At 45.6% G+C, this 19796-nt stretch overlaps 2 pseudogenes; one reads left to right on the top strand and one right to left on the bottom strand.

The window, feature by feature from the left end:
- Positions 1 to 3648: 3648 nt before the first annotated feature.
- LOC134913696 (5S ribosomal RNA) lies at positions 3649 to 3768 on the bottom strand (annotated as a pseudogene).
- Positions 3769 to 7856: 4088 nt separating this feature from the next.
- Positions 7857 to 7976, top strand: LOC134913067 (5S ribosomal RNA; annotated as a pseudogene).
- The last annotated feature ends 11820 nt before the right edge of the window (positions 7977 to 19796 follow it).

The raw sequence follows: 19796 nt of genomic DNA, 5'->3' as shown, positions 1-19796 counted from the left end.
GCCGCTTCCCCATTCATTTTCAATGGGCTTTCACAGCCCATTGCTGCGCCCCGCCCCCTGCCCGCCCCCGCAGCCCGGACTTTTAGTGTTAGCAGCGGGAGGCACCTCTTCCGCTGCCTCCCACCTGTCCCTCACAAGCAGCGACAGGGGGGGGAGAATTATTAAAATAATAAAAAAAAGATATTTATAACAGACTGTGTTATAAATATCTTCTTTTTATTATTTTAATCATTATGACAGGGGAGACACTGCCTCCCCTGCCTGCACGTCCCTGGTGTAAGTAATATACACCAGTTTTAAATAGATATCAATAAAAGTAAAATTTTATTAAAATATAGGTAGATGTGATAACCAGATCTAGTCTTCTTTATGTGCACTGACAATATAGCTCTTTCCTTCTTTCTTTCCAAAACCAGAGCAAACCTGATTCCATGGAATGGGATCATCCTGAGATGACATATCTTCCGCAGCATAGAACACAGAATCCCTAGACATGGCTTATGTGAGACAGCAAGCACCCCCACACACATCGGGAAATGGCAGACAGAGTTTCCCCACTAAGAATGCCAAGAGAGACACAGAGTTTGGAGCCAACCTACACACAGCGTCTTGGGAGATAAGGACACCCCTTACCAGCGCTAACTGTGTACCTTAATAGGTTACACAGTCTAAATCACAGCCTCCCCCCCTTCTACAACCTCCTGGTACCGTTACAAGGCAGCTGGAGTCGATGTGGAGGGAAAGCTCTCCCCTGTTAGCGTCTGCATGCAGGAAAGATGGCGCTGAACGCTGCTGGGTCCGCTGAGGAGAAGCTCCGCCCCCTTCCATGGCACTGGCTCCCGCTCATATTTGAATTTTTCATACGTCCTAGAGGATGCTGGGGACTCCAAATGGACCATGGGGTATAGACGGGATCCTCAGGAGACTTTGAATGGGTGTGAACTGGCTCCTCCCTCTATGCCCCTCCTCCAGACCTCAGTTAGACTCTGTGCTCAGAGAGACTGGACACACACTAGGGGAGCTCTCCTGAGTTTCTCTGAAAAGACTTTATGTTAGGTTTATTATTTTCAGGGAAACCTGCTGGCTACAGGCTCCCTGCATCGTGGGAGTGAGGAGAGAGAAGCAGACCTACTTCTTCTGAGTTCAAGGGCTCTGCTTCTTAGGCTACTGGACACCATTAGCTCCAGAGGGTCTGATCACTTGGTTCGCCTAGCTGCTCGTCACCGGAGTCGCGCCGTCACCCCCCTCACAAAGCCAGAAGAAAGAAGCTGGGTGAGTATTAGAAGAACAGAAGACTTCAGTGACGGCAGAAGACTTCAAAGTCTCGGAGGTAACGCGCCGCGGTCGTGCTGCTCGCCATTGCTCCCACACACAAGCGGCACTACAAGGGTGCAGGGGGGCACCCTGGGCAGCAATATACCTCATAAAATAAGCTTGGCAAAGATGTATACAGTGCATAGGCACTGTATACGGACCCCCGCCAGTATAAAAATGTAAAAAGATAGCGGGGCTGAAGCGCGCCGAGAAGGGGGCGTGGCTTAGCCCTCACAACTCTATACGGCGCCATTTTCTCCTCACAGAGATGCTGGGCCCGCCAAAACACCGTTAAACACCTAACAGTGTAAAATGAGGGGGGGGGGACACAGTTATTTAGTGCAATATAGGTTCAACCATGAAGCACTATAGATATGTGTATATAATGAGCGTGTGTACAAGGAGTTGGTTAGAGTTTCTGTGTTTTCCCTGTCAGAAATCTGGCCATGTTAGCAATGTTGGTGGGTGTTTAGTACACGTGTGTCGACATGTGTGAGTGCTCTACCACAAACAGATATGGGAGTCCATCTGTCGGCATTGCCGACTCTAGATGGTACTTGATTCATGAGATTGTCAGCATGTCTGTAGTTATAAGCTTTTCCAAAGTAAACACTGTGTGGGGAACACAGACGGATGTGGGTGACCCTGTCGTCACCAACTATTAGGACTGGGTGCAAAATAATATAGAATACCTATACCTGTATGTGTATATATGTATGGTACGTTTGCAGTGAGCTGTAGCTCGAGCACAGACGTGATAGTATTTGTGGGGGCGTCCTAGTGAAATTAGGTATATGTTTCCCTCAGACCCCTCGAGGTCACAAAAAATGTTTTTTGCCCAGTTACTACTGCCTGTGTTCCACACGAATATTATGTTCTGATTAGATCCACAACATTGGCATTCAGTACATGTTCATACACATTCAGAACACATTAATGTCACTAGGGACCCTGATGTTCCTGACAGATTATATATATATATATATATATATATAGAAATAGAAAGAAGTTATTGCGCCACGTGTGTTCACCAACGTTAACTTAACCTGAATACGGATTATCTGACACTCCCTAAGAATTTAAAAGGGCGTCTGCTTACCCCCAAACAGGGATGGCGGTTCCCTGTGTCATAAAATTAAATACACCGTTGGGGGGAGGGGTTTAGCGACCAATGGTGTCTAAAAGAACTCACACTTTAGGTGAAAAGTTAAGAATATAAAATACAGTTTATTAACGTGTATATTTAAAATGACAATACTTTTTCTAAAAAATGGGATAAAAACTATACACACAGAAATATAATACCAGTTAAAATGAATAAATAGTAAAAGATTCCTTAACTTGGTATGTAGTCACTGCCAGATAGCCCAACGCGTTTCGTCCTTAAGACTTCATCAAGGGGTGTTGGCAGAGTGGGACCAGGCTTCTATTTATACCAGTACTAATCTAGTGTCAATTATGACATCACTTCCTGTTAGTACCACATGATGTTATGTGACAGACTGAAAACTATTAATTTACATTGGTGAGTAACATAATTAAATAGTATATAAGTTTCACAGGTTAGTTATATGTTTTAGAAACAGGTTTGGAGTTCAAAAAACCGAAAAATCTTCTCAAAAGGTGCGCCGATGCGTCTTCCGCCCCACTTCCGGTTTCTTGGCGTCGCGTCACTTCCGCCCCACTTCCGGAAACGGGACCGCGCATGCGCCCGCTATTTCCACTCGTCTAATAGTAACAAGAGAGCTGGGTTGTATGTTCAAGATTATCTCAGCGGCGGCCATCTTTGTATAGATTTTTCATTCAGTCTCTTTATGCGGCGGCCATCTTAGTGGAGATCAGCGATGTGGACATTTATAGTGTTGAGCATCATAAAAAAAATGAAATAAATAAAAGGAAATCAATGCATGTAAAAACGATCTGAGGACAGTACAGTATTTTATATTTATGATGATAGAGCTACATCTGACCATAAGGAATTATAAATATATGTTTATACTTAAATAAATAAATAAAATATATATTTACAGTATGTTAATAAGTGCTTCGTGCATATTTATAGTGCTTAGTGCAGGTTTATAAGGTGCAGATTAGGGTGGTAAGGGAAATGGTACTTGTTAAGGCGCTTAGTGCATAGTGCTTAGTGCATGTTTAGGATAGTAAGGTGCATAATTAGAGACAAGGATATTCTATAATAGGTGACACATTAATCTATGCATAATTAGGTGCATAATTAGAGACAAGGATATTCTATAAGTGACACATTAATCTATGCTTATTTTTAGTCATTAAAATAATACTGACATGCTTATGTAGGCTTTTTTTGAAATAGTTTGGTTACAGTACCTGATCTTCCCAGGTGGTCTCCCTATTCTGGTACTGATCAGGCCCGACACTGCTTCGCTTCCAAGATCGGACGAGATTGGGCATGTCCAATGTGGTTTGACTGTAAAAAGCACTTACCATACATGTGTCAGCGTTATTTATAATATGACTTTATAAGATTAGTAAACGGGGGGATGAGGACGGTAGGGGGGAGGGGGGGGAGGAGGGGCGGGGAAGAGGGGGGGGGGTTGATGAACTGTAGGGGTTAGGGAGGGGGGGGGGGTTTGCCAGTGTTCAGGGTAAGATACTGTATTTGAATGATTGAGGATCCGACCGTGTGATCCTGATGCCAGGAACGAGATTACAGGAACGGAGCAATTTCATAGTAGTCGTTGAATCCCTTTGGGTGAAGTGTCTGCCGTTGGAAAATCCAGTACATTTCTCTGCGTGAGAGTCTGTTGGCCAGATCGCCACCTCTCTCACCCAGTTTCACAAGTTCGATAGCTTTGAAACTCAATGCTTCTGGGTTGGAGTTATGTGCTAAGTTGAAATGTCTGGATACCGCGTGTGTTTCTATTTTATTTTTTATATTGCGGACATGCTCTTGGATTCTTATTTTGAGGGGTCTCTTTGTCTTTCCCACATATTGCTTTCCGCACCCACATTCTAATAAGTAAATCACTGATTGGGTATTACAGTTTATGAAGTCTTTGATTTTGTGAACTTCCCTTTTTTCCGTGTCCGTAAATGTCTTCCTTACTGGGTGTAGATACCTGCAGATATTACATCGGCCGCACTTGAAGGATCCAGTGCATTTTGGCATTCGTAAATCTTCTTTAGTATCCTTACGTAACATGCTGGGGGCTAGTGTATCTTTAAGATTTTTTGATTTTCTAAAGATGATCTCGGGGCGAGGAGGCAGAATTTCTTTGAGTACTGGATCCATTAGTAGGATTCCCCAATGGTTCTTGAGTGAGTCTCTAATGGTTTTTTCATGACGGTTATATGTGGTGATGAAAGAAATAGAGTCCTTTTTTGTTTCTTTAGTCTTATACTCTAGCAGTGTAGATCTTTCCAGTGCCTTCGCTTTGGTGGCTGCTTCTTCCAAGATATTCGTTGGGTAGTCTTTATCCTTGAATCTGTGTTTGTACTTCTCGATTTGGGCTTCGCATTCTTCCTGATTGCTGCAGTTTCTCTTTATCCTGTTAAATTGGGAGAAGGGGATATTGTTTTTCCATTTCTTTAAATGATTACTTCTGTAGTGCAGGTAGCTGTTTGTATCGACTTGCTTGATGAAGTTTTTTGTCTCGATTTTACTGTCCTTACCCATTAAAACCAGATCAAGAAATTCAATAGACTCTTGGTTGATCTTGGATGTAAAAACGAGATTCATATCATTGTTGCTCAGATATTCAAGGAATTTATAAAATCTTTCTTCTGTTCCATCCCAGATGATTAAAATGTCATCTATATAGCGACGGTAAAAGATTAGGTGTTCCTTAAAATCATGGTTGCCATATATAAAATTCTTCTCCCAGCTGCCCATAAAAAGATTTGCGAAACTTGGTGCAAAAATTGTACCCATAGCGGTCCCACATCGTTGTAAGTAAAAGTCATCTAAAAATTTAAAATAATTGTGTTGAAGGATAAAAAACATGACATCACAAATAAAATCTTTATGGGAGGTTGTTAGTGTTGTATCATTCTCCAAAAATTCTCTGCATGCAGTTACACCTTTTTGGTGGTCTATACAGGTGTATAATGATTGAACATCTATTGTTGCCCACTTGAAGGTGTCTTTCCATACAAAGTCTTTTAGGGAGTTCAATACGGCAGTGGTGTCCTTTAGAAATGATGGTAAATCTTTTACGTAGGATTTTAAGAAGACATCTACATATTCTGATAAGTTTGATGTTAGTGAATCAATGCCCGCCACTATGGGTCTTCCGGGCGGGTTTTCCAGATTTTTGTGGATTTTTGGCAGGAAATAGAAGATAGGGGTAATGGGATCTGATTTCATCAAGAATTGAAATTCTCCCTTCGTAAGAATGTCCGTACGTAGACCACGCACTAAAAGTGTTCTCAGTTCTTCGATGAAGACATCTTTAGGGTCATTGGACAATTTTATATAGGAAGTGTTGTCTCCCAGTAATCTCTCTGCTTCTGTGATGTATTTTTCACGGTCCATTATAACCAGACCCCCCCCTTTGTCAGCTTGTTTTAAAATGATTTCCTGATTCTTCTGTAGCTTTTTTAATGCCTCTTTTTCTCGATTCGTGATGTTCTTCTCCTTAATTTTCTCTAGATCGGTGTCGCATAGGTCCTTTTTTACCATTTCATAAAAAATATTAATATTACTCCCTTTTGACTCCAATGGATAAAACTTGGAATTTGGTTTTAAACCTGATTTCGATTGGGTTTCATAATTACTGATAATAGCATTATCTTTCTTTAGAAAGTGTCTTTTCAGTGTTAATTTTCTGATGAATTTATTTAAGTCAATGAAGGTCTCAAATTTATTGAGACCACCTGTGGGTGCAAATGTGAGACCTTTGTTGAGCAACGATATCTCTGGTTTTGATAATGTGTGTTTTGAAAGGTTGAAAATTCCTTTTTCCTTCGTATCCGTCATTATAGCGCTCTTTTCTTGTTCTCTCTTCCTCCTACTGCCCCGTTTTCCTCTTCTTCTGTATACCTTCTTTTCAGCGGTGATGCCAGGCGGACATCCTCTTTCAGGGAATTTCCTGTAGCTTCTTTTGGTCTTGTTCCTGTTCTCTGGGCTAAAAAAGCCTGGTCACTATTAGAATTGAATCTCTGTAGTGTTGTGAATCTGTTCTGCAACCTTACAGTTGGAGATGGTGTATTTCCTTCTAGATTCCGTGATGGTCTTCTTTTTATTGGGACGGTTTTCCAATACTGTCTATCTGTTCGGTTTATTTGCTGATTCATGGTTCCAAACCTACTCCAATTCTTTATTTTTCCTTGTTCATAGTCTGTTTTGTCCCTTAGAAATTTCTTTTCTTTATTCTTAGTGACTTCTCCTTCAATATGTTCCATTTTTCTATGAAGAACTTTTTCATTAATTTTAAAGTCCTCTTTATCTTTGAATGGTTCCATTTCTGTTTCTTTATGCTGGATGTTCTTTTCTAATTCCAAGAGGGAGTTCTTCTTTTCCTCAATCAGAAGTTTCATGAGGTCAATGAAACAATTGTGTAGTGTTTTATCCCATTTTTCTAAAAAGGCCGTGTCAAGATTACCAAATGTGGGTTGTTAAAGATCTACACTGCTAGAGTATAAGACTAAAGAAACAAAAAAGGACTCTATTTCTTTCATCACCACATATAACCGTCATGAAAAAACCATTAGAGACTCACTCAAGAACCATTGGGGAATCCTACTAATGGATCCAGTACTCAAAGAAATTCTGCCTCCTCGCCCCGAGATCATCTTTAGAAAATCAAAAAATCTTAAAGATACACTAGCCCCCAGCATGTTACGTAAGGATACTAAAGAAGATTTACGAATGCCAAAATGCACTGGATCCTTCAAGTGCGGCCGATGTAATATCTGCAGGTATCTACACCCAGTAAGGAAGACATTTACGGACACGGAAAAAAGGGAAGTTCACAAAATCAAAGACTTCATAAACTGTAATACCCAATCAGTGATTTACTTATTAGAATGTGGGTGCGGAAAGCAATATGTGGGAAAGACAAAGAGACCCCTCAAAATAAGAATCCAAGAGCATGTCCGCAATATAAAAAATAAAATAGAAACACGCGGTATCCAGACATTTCAACTTAGCACATAACTCCAACCCAGAAGCATTGACTTTCAAAGCTATCGAACTTGTGAAACTGGGTGAGAGAGGTGGCGATCTGGCCAACAGACTCTCACGCAGAGAAATGTACTGGATTTTCCAACTGCAGACACTTCACCCAAAGGGATTCAACGACTACTATGAAATTGCTCCGTTCCTGTAATCTCGTTCCTGGCATCAGGATCACACGGTCGGATCCTCAATCATTCAAATACAGTATCTTACCCTGAACACTGGCAAACCCCCCCCCCTCCCTAACCCCTACAGTTCATCAACCCCCCCCCTCTTCCCCGCCCCTCCTCCCCCCCCCCCCTCCCCCCTACCGTCCTCATCCCCCCGTTTACTAATCTTATAAAGTCATATTATAAATAACGCTGACACATGTATGGTAAGTGCTTTTTACAGTCAAACCACACTGGACATGCCCAATCTCGTCCGATCTTGGAAGCGAAGCAGTGTCGGGCCTGATCAGTACCAGAATAGGGAGACCACCTGGGAAGATCAGGTACTGTAACAAAACTATTTCAAAAAAAGCCTACATGAGCATGTCAGTATTATTTTAATGACTAAAAATAAGCATAGATTAATGTGTCACTTATAGAATATCCTTGTCTCTAATTATGCACCTAATTATGCATAGATTAATGTGTCACCTATTATAGAATATCCTTGTCTCTAATTATGCACCTTACTATCCTAAACATGCACTAAGCACTATGCACTAAGCGCCTTAACAAGTACCATTTCCCTTACCACCCTAATCTGCACCTTATAAACCTGCACTAAGCACTATAAATATGCACGAAGCACTTATTAACATACTGTAAATATATATTTTATTTATTTATTTAAGTATAAACATATATTTATAATTCCTTATGGTCAGATGTAGCTCTATCATCATAAATATAAAATACTGTACTGTCCTTAGATCGTTTTTACATGCATTGATTTCCTTTTATTTATTTCATTTTTTTTATGATGCTCAACACTATAAATGTCCACATCGCTGATCTCCACTAAGATGGCCGCCGCATAAAGAGACTGAATGAAAAATCTATACAAAGATGACCGCCGCTGAGATAATCTTGAACATACAACCCAGCTCTCTTGTTACTATTAGACGAGTGGAAATAGCGGGCGCATGCGCGGTCCCATTTCCGGAAGTGGGGCGGAAGTGACGCGACGCCAAGAAACCGGAAGTGGGGCGGAAGACGCATCGGCGCACCTTTTGAAAAGATTTTTCGGTTTTTTGAACTCCAAACCTGTTTCTAAAACATATAACTAACCTGTGAAACTTATATACTATTTAATTATGTTACTCACCAATGTAAATTAATAGTTTTCAGTCTGTCACATAACATCATGTGGTACTAACAGGAAGTGATGTCATAATTGACACTAGATTAGTACTGGTATAAATAGAAGCCTGGTCCCACTCTGCCAACACCCCTTGATGAAGTCTTAAGGACGAAACGCGTTGGGCTATCTGGCAGTGACTACATACCAAGTTAAGGAATCTTTTACTATTTATTCATTTTAACTGGTATTATATTTCTGTGTGTATAGTTTTTATCCCATTTTTTAGAAAAAGTATTGTCATTTTAAATATACACGTTAATAAACTGTATTTTATATTCTTAACTTTTCACCTAAAGTGTGAGTTCTTTTAGACACCATTGGTCGCTAAACCCCTCCCCCCAACGGTGTGTATATATATATATATATATATATATATGAGATGTATATATAGATATATGTGTATGTGTATTTAAATGTGTACATTTATAGTACAATTTATTATGAAAGCTGAAGTAAAGTTAATCCTTCTCATGTGCTGGTCGCTCTGTTGATGAAGCTCTAGGTCAGCTGTGACAAGATGGTCTCGAATCCTCACGAGGAGTCCGAGTGTTTATTCTTCTCCCGCCGTGGATAGAATAAAGTGAATGTCAACCCCTGGTCTGCACGGGGCCCTGTCACAAAGGATCGTATACAGGAAGCTAAGTGATATTTTAATTATATGCTTTGATGATATTTGCATTACATACGCATGGGGTAGTGCTTGTATTCAGAAATGGTCGGTTACCTTGTTATCCGATATAATTACCCTGGGGAGAAATGGGATATTCCTTGGGTCTTATCTAGAACATTGCAACTTGCTGCCGTGCGACTACAAGAGGTATGCGCTGACTCCGAGAAATACTGAAGTATCTTCCCTATGAAGGGATAATCTGGTTTGGGGATGACTTGGTTAGGTTGATTTCGGCAGATACCACTGGTAAGTCTACCTTCTTGTGCTATGTTCCATCACAACGGTTGGTGACGCATTTTTTGTGGGATGCAGTCATTTTGATCGGTTGGATACCGTTTTTATTCCCCTTCTATGTAGGTAGAGGGAGGTGAAAAGGTAAGAAGTCGGCAGCCTTTTCAACTTTGCAGAAGCAGATATCGTCCTCTGTTTCTACCACATCCACAGCAAGTCGCTGGGTCTATCTTGCTGGAGCCCACACCGGTGGGAACTCGTCTAATACTCTTCAGTCAGTCCTAGAATGGACTTGGACCAGTGAGTTAAGAATAGAGTCCAAAGGGGGACATACTCGAGTTTTCCAAATGATTTACCTTACGGAGTTTTCAAATAGATCTTACTGATTCTCCTCTGGAGAGGTAGTATGCGACGCCATACAAGAGTTGGGTCAGGATCAGGACATTGTCCTGCTGTCCCTGTCACGAAAAAAAGCAAAAAAAAAAAAGAAAGCTGTTATTCAAGCTTTTTCGTGCTTCTGAGCCCGGACAGCTCGGTCAGAACAATCCCAAAAAAGATTTCTACTCAAGAAGTTGAACTACAAGATGGAATCTCTCAGGGCAGGGATCTCCAACCTGTAAAAGAAGAAAGAGGGTTTAAATGCGGTGTCATCTGCATTAAGCTTACCTGGTTTTGCTATTCAGGATTGTCATTGCCATTTCACCAGAGTGATGGCAGTATGATGGTTTTCCTTCTATAGTAAGAGCCATTATTATTCTGTACTGGGACGCTCTCCTGACTACGGCGAGGTCAAGAAACAAGTGGTACAATTCATTGTTTCTCTCTGACAGTTCTTCAACACAAAGAATCGCTGTTGATCCCGACGACGCAGAGGTCGGAGTTGGGAATAAGAGTAGATACTGATCTGTTAAGAGTTTGTTTTTTCCTGTGGAAAGAGATCTGATGATCCAGAGTCGGTTCAGATTTGCACCAGTGTAAACACATCGATACGTTCCGTTGATGCAGAAGATGGTTGCGGCCTACGAGGCCATTCGGTGAGCAGGTCAAAGGCCAGAGTTGTTTTTGCGGGACCAGTTGGACATGTGGTCCGGGTCTTACCTGCACATGCACCGGAAAATAATCCTATTTGCCAGGACCAGGATATATCTCCTGTGGTGGCTTCACAGTTCTCACCTCCTAGAGGGATGAAGGTTCGGGATCCAGGATTAGATCCTGGTGTCCATGGATACAAGTCTCCAAGGCTGGGGAGCAGTCTTTCCAGGTGAAGAATTTCCAGGGGGAAAGGTCAAGCCGGGAATCTTGTCTGAAATAAGCTTTCTTGATTTAAGAGCTTTTTACAACGGAACATCTTCTTCATGTTCTGCCCGTCTTAATTCTGTCGGACGACTAAACAGCAGTGGCGTAAGTAAGCCGCTAGGGCGGAACGAGGAGCAAAGCGGAAATGGTAGAAGCCGCAAAAGTTTCCGATGAGCGGAAAGGCATGTAAACGCTCTATTAGAGGTCATCATTCTGGGTGAAGACAACGGAGAAGTAGACTTCCTCAGCAGACACCATCTCCATCCAGGAGAGTGGGGTCTTCATCAAGAAGTTTTCACAGAAGTGACAAATCTTTGGTGAATTCCTCGATTAGACAGGATGTCGTCTCGCCTCAACAAGAAACTTCAGGGATATTGTCTCAGGTCAAGGGACACTCAAGCTATAGCAGTGGACGCCCTCGTGACGCCTTGGGTGTTTCAGTCGGTCTATGTGTTCACTCCACTTTCACTCTTTCCGAAGGTGATAAACATAAGAAAAAACGAGTTTTATGGTAAGAACTTACCTTTGTTAAAACTCTTTCTGCGAGGTACACTGGGCTCCACAAGTCTGGACAATGGGGTGTAGAGTAGGATCTTGATCCGAGGCACCAACAGACTCAAAGCTTTGACTGTTCCCAGAATGCACAGCACCGCCTCCTATATCACCCCGCCTCCCAGTACAGGAGCTCAGTTTTAGTTAACCAGCCCAATGCAGTAGCAGAAAAAGAGACGACAATGGTTAGTAGCCACATACACCACACTCTCACGACAAGAGAAGTGTCAGCGGCTAATGCCATATCAATCCAAAGAAGCTAAGTGCGTCAGGGTGGGCGCCTTGTGGAGCCCAGTGTACCTCGCAGAAAGAGTTTTAACAAAGGTAAGTTCTTACCATAAAACTTGTTTTCTGCTGCAGGGTACACTGGGCTCCACAAGTCTGGACAATGGGGATGTCCTAAAGCAGTTCCTTATGGGAGGGGACGCACTGTAGCGGGCACAAGAACCCGGCGTCCAAAGGAAGCATCCTGGGAAGCTGCAGTATCGAAGGCATAGAACCTTATGAATGTGTTCCCGGAGGACCACGTAGCCGCCTTGCACAATTGATCAAGGGTCGCACCACGGTGGGCCGCCCAAGAAGGTCCAACAGACCGAGTAGAATGGGCCATAATGTGAGCAGGAGCTGACAGACCAGCCTTCACATAAGCATGTGCAATCACCATTCTAATCCATCTGGCCAGGGTCTGCTTGTGAGCAGGCCAGCCACGTTTGTGATATCCAAACAAAACAAAGAGAGAATCAGATTTTCGAATAGAAGCAGTTCTCTTCACATAGATACAGAGAGCCCGTACCACATCCAAAGACCGCTCTTTGGGAGACAAATCAGGAGAGACAAAGACTGGAACCACAATCTCCTGATTAAGGTGGAACGAAGAAACCACCTTAGGTAAATATCCAGGACGAGTCCTAAGAACCGCCTGGTCACGGTGAAAAATCAGATATGGGGAACTACAAGACAAGCCACCCAGATCCGACACTCTTCTAGCAGAGGCAATAGCCAGCAAGAACACCCCCTCAAGGGAAAGCCACTTAAGGTCAGCTGAACCAAGAGGTTCAAATGGAGGCTCCTGCAACGCCTCCAAAACCACCGACAAGTCCCAAGGAGCCACAGGCGGGACATAGGGAGGTTGGATACGCAACACACCCTGAGTGAAAGTATGAACATCAGGTAAAGTCGCAATTTTTCTCTGAAACCACACCGACAAGGCAGAAATATGAACCTTGAGGGAGGCCAGACGCAGGCCTAAATCTAGGCCCTGCTGCAGAAAAGCCAAAAGTTTGGCTGTACTAAACTTGGAAGCGTCATAATTGTTAGAAGCGCACCAAACAAAGTATGAATGCCAGACCCTATGGTAAATCCGAGCAGAAGCCGGTTTCCGGGCCCGCAACATAGATTTAATGACCTCTTCAGAAAAACCCTTAGCCCTCATGATGGAAGCTTCAAGAGCCACGCCGTCAAAGATAGCCGGGCTAGGTCCTGGAAGACACAAGGGCCCTGAACGAGGAGGTCTGGGCGTTGTGGAAGTAGAAGTGGACGCTCTGACGACAGGCCTTGCAGGTCTGAGAACCAGTGCCGTCTGGGCCACGCCGGAGCTATGAGAAGCAGATTTCCTTTTTCTTGCTTGAACTTCTGAATTACCCTGGGCAGGAGTGACACCGGAGGGAACACGTACGGCAGCCGAAACCTCCACGGCACCGCCAGCGCATCCATGAATGCTGCTTGAGGATCCCTTGTCCTTGCTCCGAAGACCAGAACCTTGTGATTGTGTCGAGACGCCATCAGATCCACATCTGGAAGACCCCACCTTTCCACGAGGAGTTTAAACACTTCTGGATGGAGACCCCACTCGCTGGCATGCACGTCCTGACGACTGAGAAAGTCTGTTTCTCAATTCAGGACTCCCGGAATGAATATTGCCGATATTGCCGGTAGATGGCGTTCTGCCCACTGTAGAATCCATGAGGCTTCCTTCATTGCCAAACGGCTTTGAATGCCGCTTTGATGAGTTATGTAAGCCACTGTGGTGGCGTTGTCCGACTGTACTTGAACCGGACGGTTCTGAATTAAATGCTGGGACAGGTTCAACGCATTGAAGACCGCCCGCAACTCCAGAATGTTGATCGAGAGGAGAGATTCCTCCTTGGTCTACCGACCCTGTAAGGAGTGCTGCTCCAGCACCGCGCCCCAACCTCTTAGACTGGCATCTGTCGTCAACAGGACCCAGTTGGATATCCAGAAGGGACGGCCCCTGCACAATTGTTGGTCCTGGAGCCACCAGAGCAGCGATAGACGGACCTCCAGAGTCAATGAGATAATTTGAGACCTGATCCGGTGAGGCAGGCCGTCCCACTTGGCTAGAATCAGCTTCTGGAGAGGGCGAGAATGGAATTGAGCATACTCCACCATGTCGAATGCTGACACCATGAGGCCCAGCACCTGCATCGCCGAATGTATCGACACTTGCGGACGAGAAAGGTAGCAACGAATCCTGTCCTGAAGCTTCAGGACTTTCTCCTGAGACAAGAACAACCTCTGGTTGTGAGTGTCCAACAGCGCTCCCAGGTGCACCATGCTCTGAGCAGGGACCAGGGAGAATTTCTTCAAGTTGATGAGCCACCCGTGGGCTTGTAGAAACCGGACCGTCATATCCAGATGACACAGGAGAAGATCTGGGGAATTTGCCAGGATTAACAAGTCGTCCAGATACGGCAGTATCCTGACCCCTTGATGGCGGAGTACCACCGTCATCACCGCCATAACTTTGGTGAAGACTCGCGGAACCATTGTTAAACCAAAAGGTAACACCCGAAACTGGTAATGGATATTGCCGATAGCAAACCTCAGGTATTGTTGATGTGACACTGCTATAGGAATATGCAGGTAAGCATCCTGTATGTCCAAGGAGACCACGTAGTCCCCAGGTTTCAAGGCCAGAACTATAGAGCGAAGGGTTTCCATACGGAACTTGGAAATCTTCACAAACCTGTTCAATGCCTTGAGGTTGAGAATGGGCCGGGAGGACCCATTCGGTTTCGGGACTAGAAACAGCGGAGAATAGTACCCCCGGCCCCTCTGAGCAAGAGGCACCTGTACTACGACTCCTGTATCCAGGAGGGTCTGTACCACCGAGTGTAGAGTTTCTGCCTTTGTCCGGTCCAAAGGGACGTCTGTCTGGCAAAATCGATGAGGGGGTCAGTTTTTGAAGGCAGTGGCGTAACCTCCAGTGACGACTTCCCGTACCCAGGCATCTGAAGTGGTCTTCAACCATTCCTGGGTATACCCTAGAAGCCGGCCCCCTGCCCTGGGATCTCCCAGAGGGAGGCCCGCCCCGTCATGCGGCAGGCTTATCGGTCTTGGCAGCTGGCTGACGGGCAGCCCAGGCTCTTTTGGGCTTCGGCTTACCAGGTTTGGAAGTACGGGCCTGCTTATGGTACGCCTGACCTTTTGCTTTACCTGAAGGACGAAAGGGGCGAAAGGACGTATCTTTAGCCTTTGACACAGAAGTATTAGTATTAGGTAGACAGACAGTTTTGGCAGTTTTGGCAGTAGACAAGTCAGCCACTATCTTATTTAAGTCCTCCCCAAACAGAATATCTCCCTTGAAAGGGAGTACCTCCAGGGTTTTTCTAGAGTCCAGATCCACAGACCAGGATCTCAGCCACAATATCCGGCGAGCCGGACTGACGTAGTAGAGGCCTTGGCTGCCAGAATACCGGCATCAGGCATCATATATCGAGAAGCTGTGACAATATATGACAAGCATTGTCTAGCATGGTCAGAGGAGATTTCAGCTTCTAACTCCAAGGCCCATGCTTCAATAGCCTCAGCAGCCCATGAAGCTGCAATAGTAGGCCTTTGTGCAGCACCCATGAGGGTGTAAATCGCTTTTAGACAACCCTCCACACGTTTATCTGTAGGCTCTTTCAGAGACGTGACGGTAGTGACAGGTAGAGCTGAGGAAACCACCATCCTAGCCACATGTGAGTCCACTGGAGGAGGTGTTTCCCAATTCTTAGACAGCTCTGGCACGAGGGCATAGCGAGCCAGCATCTTCTTTTGAGGCACAAACTTCGTACCCGGGTTTTCCCAGGGTTCCTGACGTATATCCACTAGGTGATCAGAGTGAGGTAAAACCTGTTTAACCACCTTCTGACGCTTGAACCTATCTGGTTTCTTAGGAGGCACGGATGGCTCGGGATCATCCGTAATCTGCAGAATTAACTTAATAGCCTCCAAAAGGTCAGGAACATCCACATGTGAACTACCCTCCCCATCAGCCGTCTCTGAGTCAGAACCTGTGGGGTAAGTGTAAGTGCCGTCCTCATCAGACGAGGTGTCAGTGACAGCAGTGGATTGTGAGGAGACAAGCGCTTGCTTAGAGGACCTCTTGGACTTAGGCGAGCGTTGGTCAGACTTTTTAGTAGTCAAGGACTGGTTCAACTTCTTTAATTGAGCAGATAAATCGTCCGCCCACGGCGGGTTAGCTGCAGGGACCACATATGGTTGTACCAGCATTGGGGGTCCCATAGGGGGTGTTAGTTTGTGAACTAGCGTATGCAGAAGCGTGGAAAAAGCGGCCCACGGTGGGTCAGTTTGTGCCTCCGTTGCCACAGTCCCACTGGGGGGCAAGGAGCCCCCAGAACCAGAGCCCACAGCTGCTATATTCTCCTCATATGTGCCTGTGGCTTCAGCAACACCAGCAGTGTGTTCCGCCCCAGAACCGTTACCCTCAGAAGCAGACATTATATAACATGCAGTATGAGGTAACACAGTACAATTATCAGCAGCACAATATCCCAAACCCCTGCGCAGTGTAGTCAGCACTAGCAGAGATAAAGGAGAGATATGGTGACCAAATCACAGAGAAAAATACGTAATACAGTATATATTTGTGAAAATCCTATATTAGATAACACCTGACGCACCAAGCCCCCTCAGGTTATAGAATATAGGGATAGCAAGTTGAGTGAAAGACACGAGATGGACAACACTCAGCTATCAAATGCACACACAAATAGTCACAGTTTGTACAATGCAGAGGTTATTACGGACAATAATACTGCACTGGACTAGCTTATATTGCTAAATAGTCAATAGATATAACACTACACAGTAAGAACTGGATGTATATCACAGGGTAATTGTACTATAAAACCCTGACTAATGCTGGCCATACATCAGGACGATATCTTTCCAACCAGCCAACTAGTTGGCTGGTTGTAAAGATAATCAGGCAGTGTGTGGGAGCAAATGATTATCAGCCGTTTGCTCCCACACGCTAAAAAACGGCCAGAAACGGTCTGTCCAACTAGTTGGGAAAATCAAACCTGTTTGATTTTCCCAACTCATCGTTCAGGTGTAGGGGGAAATGAACGATAAGTAGGCGGACACCTACTTCTTCATCGGAATCCCTGTCAGACGCAGCGGCTGAGCGGGAGGAGAGAATTCAGTGCCCCTGCTGCACTGGCGCACCTCAACAGTGTTCACCGCCTGCAGCAGCTGTGTCCCCCTGCCTGCACCCCTGTCAGAGGTCACCCGGCACCTACCCTACAAACCCCTGCATTACCAAACCCAGCAGTGGTGTTCCCCTACTCGGACCCCATCAGCAGCGGACACCCGGCAGCTGTCACCCCGCCCGCGATCACCATCCGCAGGAGTGATCCCCTGTCCGCACCCCATCAGCAGCGGACACCCGGCGGCTGTCACCCCGCCCGCGATCACCAGCCACAGGAGTGATCCCCTGTCCGCGCCCCATCAGCAGCAGACACCCGGCGCCTGTCACCCCGCCCGCGATCACCAGCCGCAGGAGTGATCCCCTGTCCGCACCCCATCAGCAGCGGACACCCGGCGACTGTCACCCCGCCCGCGATCACCAGCCACAGGAGTGATCCCCTGTCCGCGCCCCATCAGCAGCGGACACCCGGCGCTGCTGCATGTCAGCCTTCCCACCAGGCTGCAGCATATACCCCATTAGAGGTCACAAGCAAACAAACAAGCTGCCCCTGTCAACCCGGCAGCGGCAGCTGTATATACACATGGTATTAGACACACACTGGCATGCACGCACAGACACACTGTGACACGCACACACACTGTGACACGCACACACTGACACGCACGTGCACACACTGACACGCACGTGCACACATACTGTGACACGCACGCACACACTGTGACATGCACGCACACACACTGTGACACGCACGCACACACACTGTGACATGCACGCGCACACACACTGTGACACGCACGCACACGACGGTTACATTAAACCGAAACGTTAAGCTGTCAGAACAGGGTCACGTATGTTCTTGATTTTTGAAAAGTCCTAGAGTGCCGCCTATCGTTTGTGATATGTTTGCTTTTTGAAGCTCAGGAGGGCACCAGGCAAGCTGTACATTTTACTACATTGGGAGTGCCGAATATCTACATCTGGTATATATATATTTGCCTTGGCAGCCCAACCATGCTGGTATCCATAGTTCAGTATAAAAATAAGTAAATCTAATAAATGTATGGTGGTGAAAGAAAAGCCCAGTTTCACTGAAAAAAAGACACTTCTGCATGTTTTGAAATGAAAAAAACAAAACAAAACTGAAGAACTGTAGGCAGGCACTGTCCGCCTACTTCAGTGACATCACAAGTTGGACAGAAGTTGGAAGGTTGGTTGGTCTGATGAAAAGTTGGTTAGATGTGTGGAGCACTGGTAAAAAGTTGGTGAGATGTGTGGGGCACTGTTTTAGTTGGACAGACAAGTTGGATGGTTGGAAGTTTGGAGTGTTGGAGAAAAGTTGGTCTGATGTATGGCTAGCTTAAGTGCACTCTTTCTTAACTATCACTGCCTAAAACGGCAGGTAGAATACTTAAGTGTCATGTAAAGGCACAGCGCTGACAACCAGGCGGCTTTACATAGGAGGATTTGCCCAAGCAGTCCCAGGAACAGTGAACTGAGGGATAATGGCGCCGCAGACACTGACTGGGAGCGAGGAAAAGACAGATATGCAGCTCCAGGGCGGGAACATTTGCGGGAAATGGCGCCCTGGGGCTGGGGGAGGGGCTTCAGGTCTAAGCCTTATCCCCCTTGCTGGCAAAACCACCGGGTACTGTGGGCGATATAAGAAGTGGTTTAGAGAGAAAACCCGACCTGCGCCCATGCCCTGGTGATCTAGTGGGATCGCCTGTACTGCCACAGTGTCCACCGCCAGCGCGCGAGGCCCGCCTCCCACTGACCGCGCCAGATCGCGATAAAGACCGGGTCCCGCGAGCGGGACCCACTTACCACCTCCCGAAGCGCGGCCACGCGATCCTGGAGAGCCCCAGCCGTGTGTGTCTAACATGAAGAAAACCGGAGCCTCCGCTGTAGGTACCCGGCAACCAGGGCTCGGGAGTGTACAGCGCCGCTGGGGAGAGCTGGAGCTGCAGCAGTGAATGTCACAAAACATTTACCACCGCTGCTGCCCTTGAAGTCTTCACTTTTTACCTCATAAAAAGCTTTTCTGTTAAGTGCCTGCTTACTGCAGCACCAACTGACAAACTGAGCTCCTGTGCTGGGAGGCGGGGTGATATAGTAGGCGATGCTGTGCATTCTGGGAACAGTCAAAGCTTTGAGTCTGTTGGTGCCTCGGATCAAGATCCTACTCTACACCCCATTGTCCAGACTTGTGGAGCCCAGTGTACCCCGCAGCAGAAACAAAGGTTCAGGCGATCCTCAGTATTCCGGTCTAGCCAAGGAGGGCTTGGTATCCAGATCTTCAAGACTTACTCATAGAGGATAGTACAAACAAGAAAATTAGAGTAAATGACTTAGCCGGCGCTGTCAGAACGTAGTCTCATCTGGATATAACCTTCAAACTTCCATTTGCATAACCATAAGTTTCACCATAGTGCCACTTTGTTTCATTTTCCCTATGGTGAAACTTATGGTTATGCAAATGGCAGTTTGAAGGTTATATCCAGATGAGACTACGTTCTGACAGCGCCAGCTAAGTCATTTACTCTAATTTTCTTGTTTGTACTGTTATCACGTTGGTGAGGGGTGAGGGGACCTCATAAGAGTTTATGTAAGCTGGCAGCAGTATATTGCGCATAGAGCCTTTGTTTACCTTTTGCCTTTTGGATTTACTCATAGAAGATCCCTGGCCTCTTCCTCTACGAGAGGACCTGTTACAGCAAGGACCGGGCATGTATCAAGACTTACCGGGGCTGCGTTTGACGGCTTGGTGG

The sequence above is a fragment of the Pseudophryne corroboree genome, chromosome 4 (genome assembly GCF_028390025.1).
Source record: "Pseudophryne corroboree isolate aPseCor3 chromosome 4, aPseCor3.hap2, whole genome shotgun sequence".
Taxonomy (NCBI): Eukaryota; Metazoa; Chordata; class Amphibia; order Anura; family Myobatrachidae; genus Pseudophryne; species Pseudophryne corroboree.
This window is presented reverse-complemented; position numbering and strand designations above follow the sequence as displayed.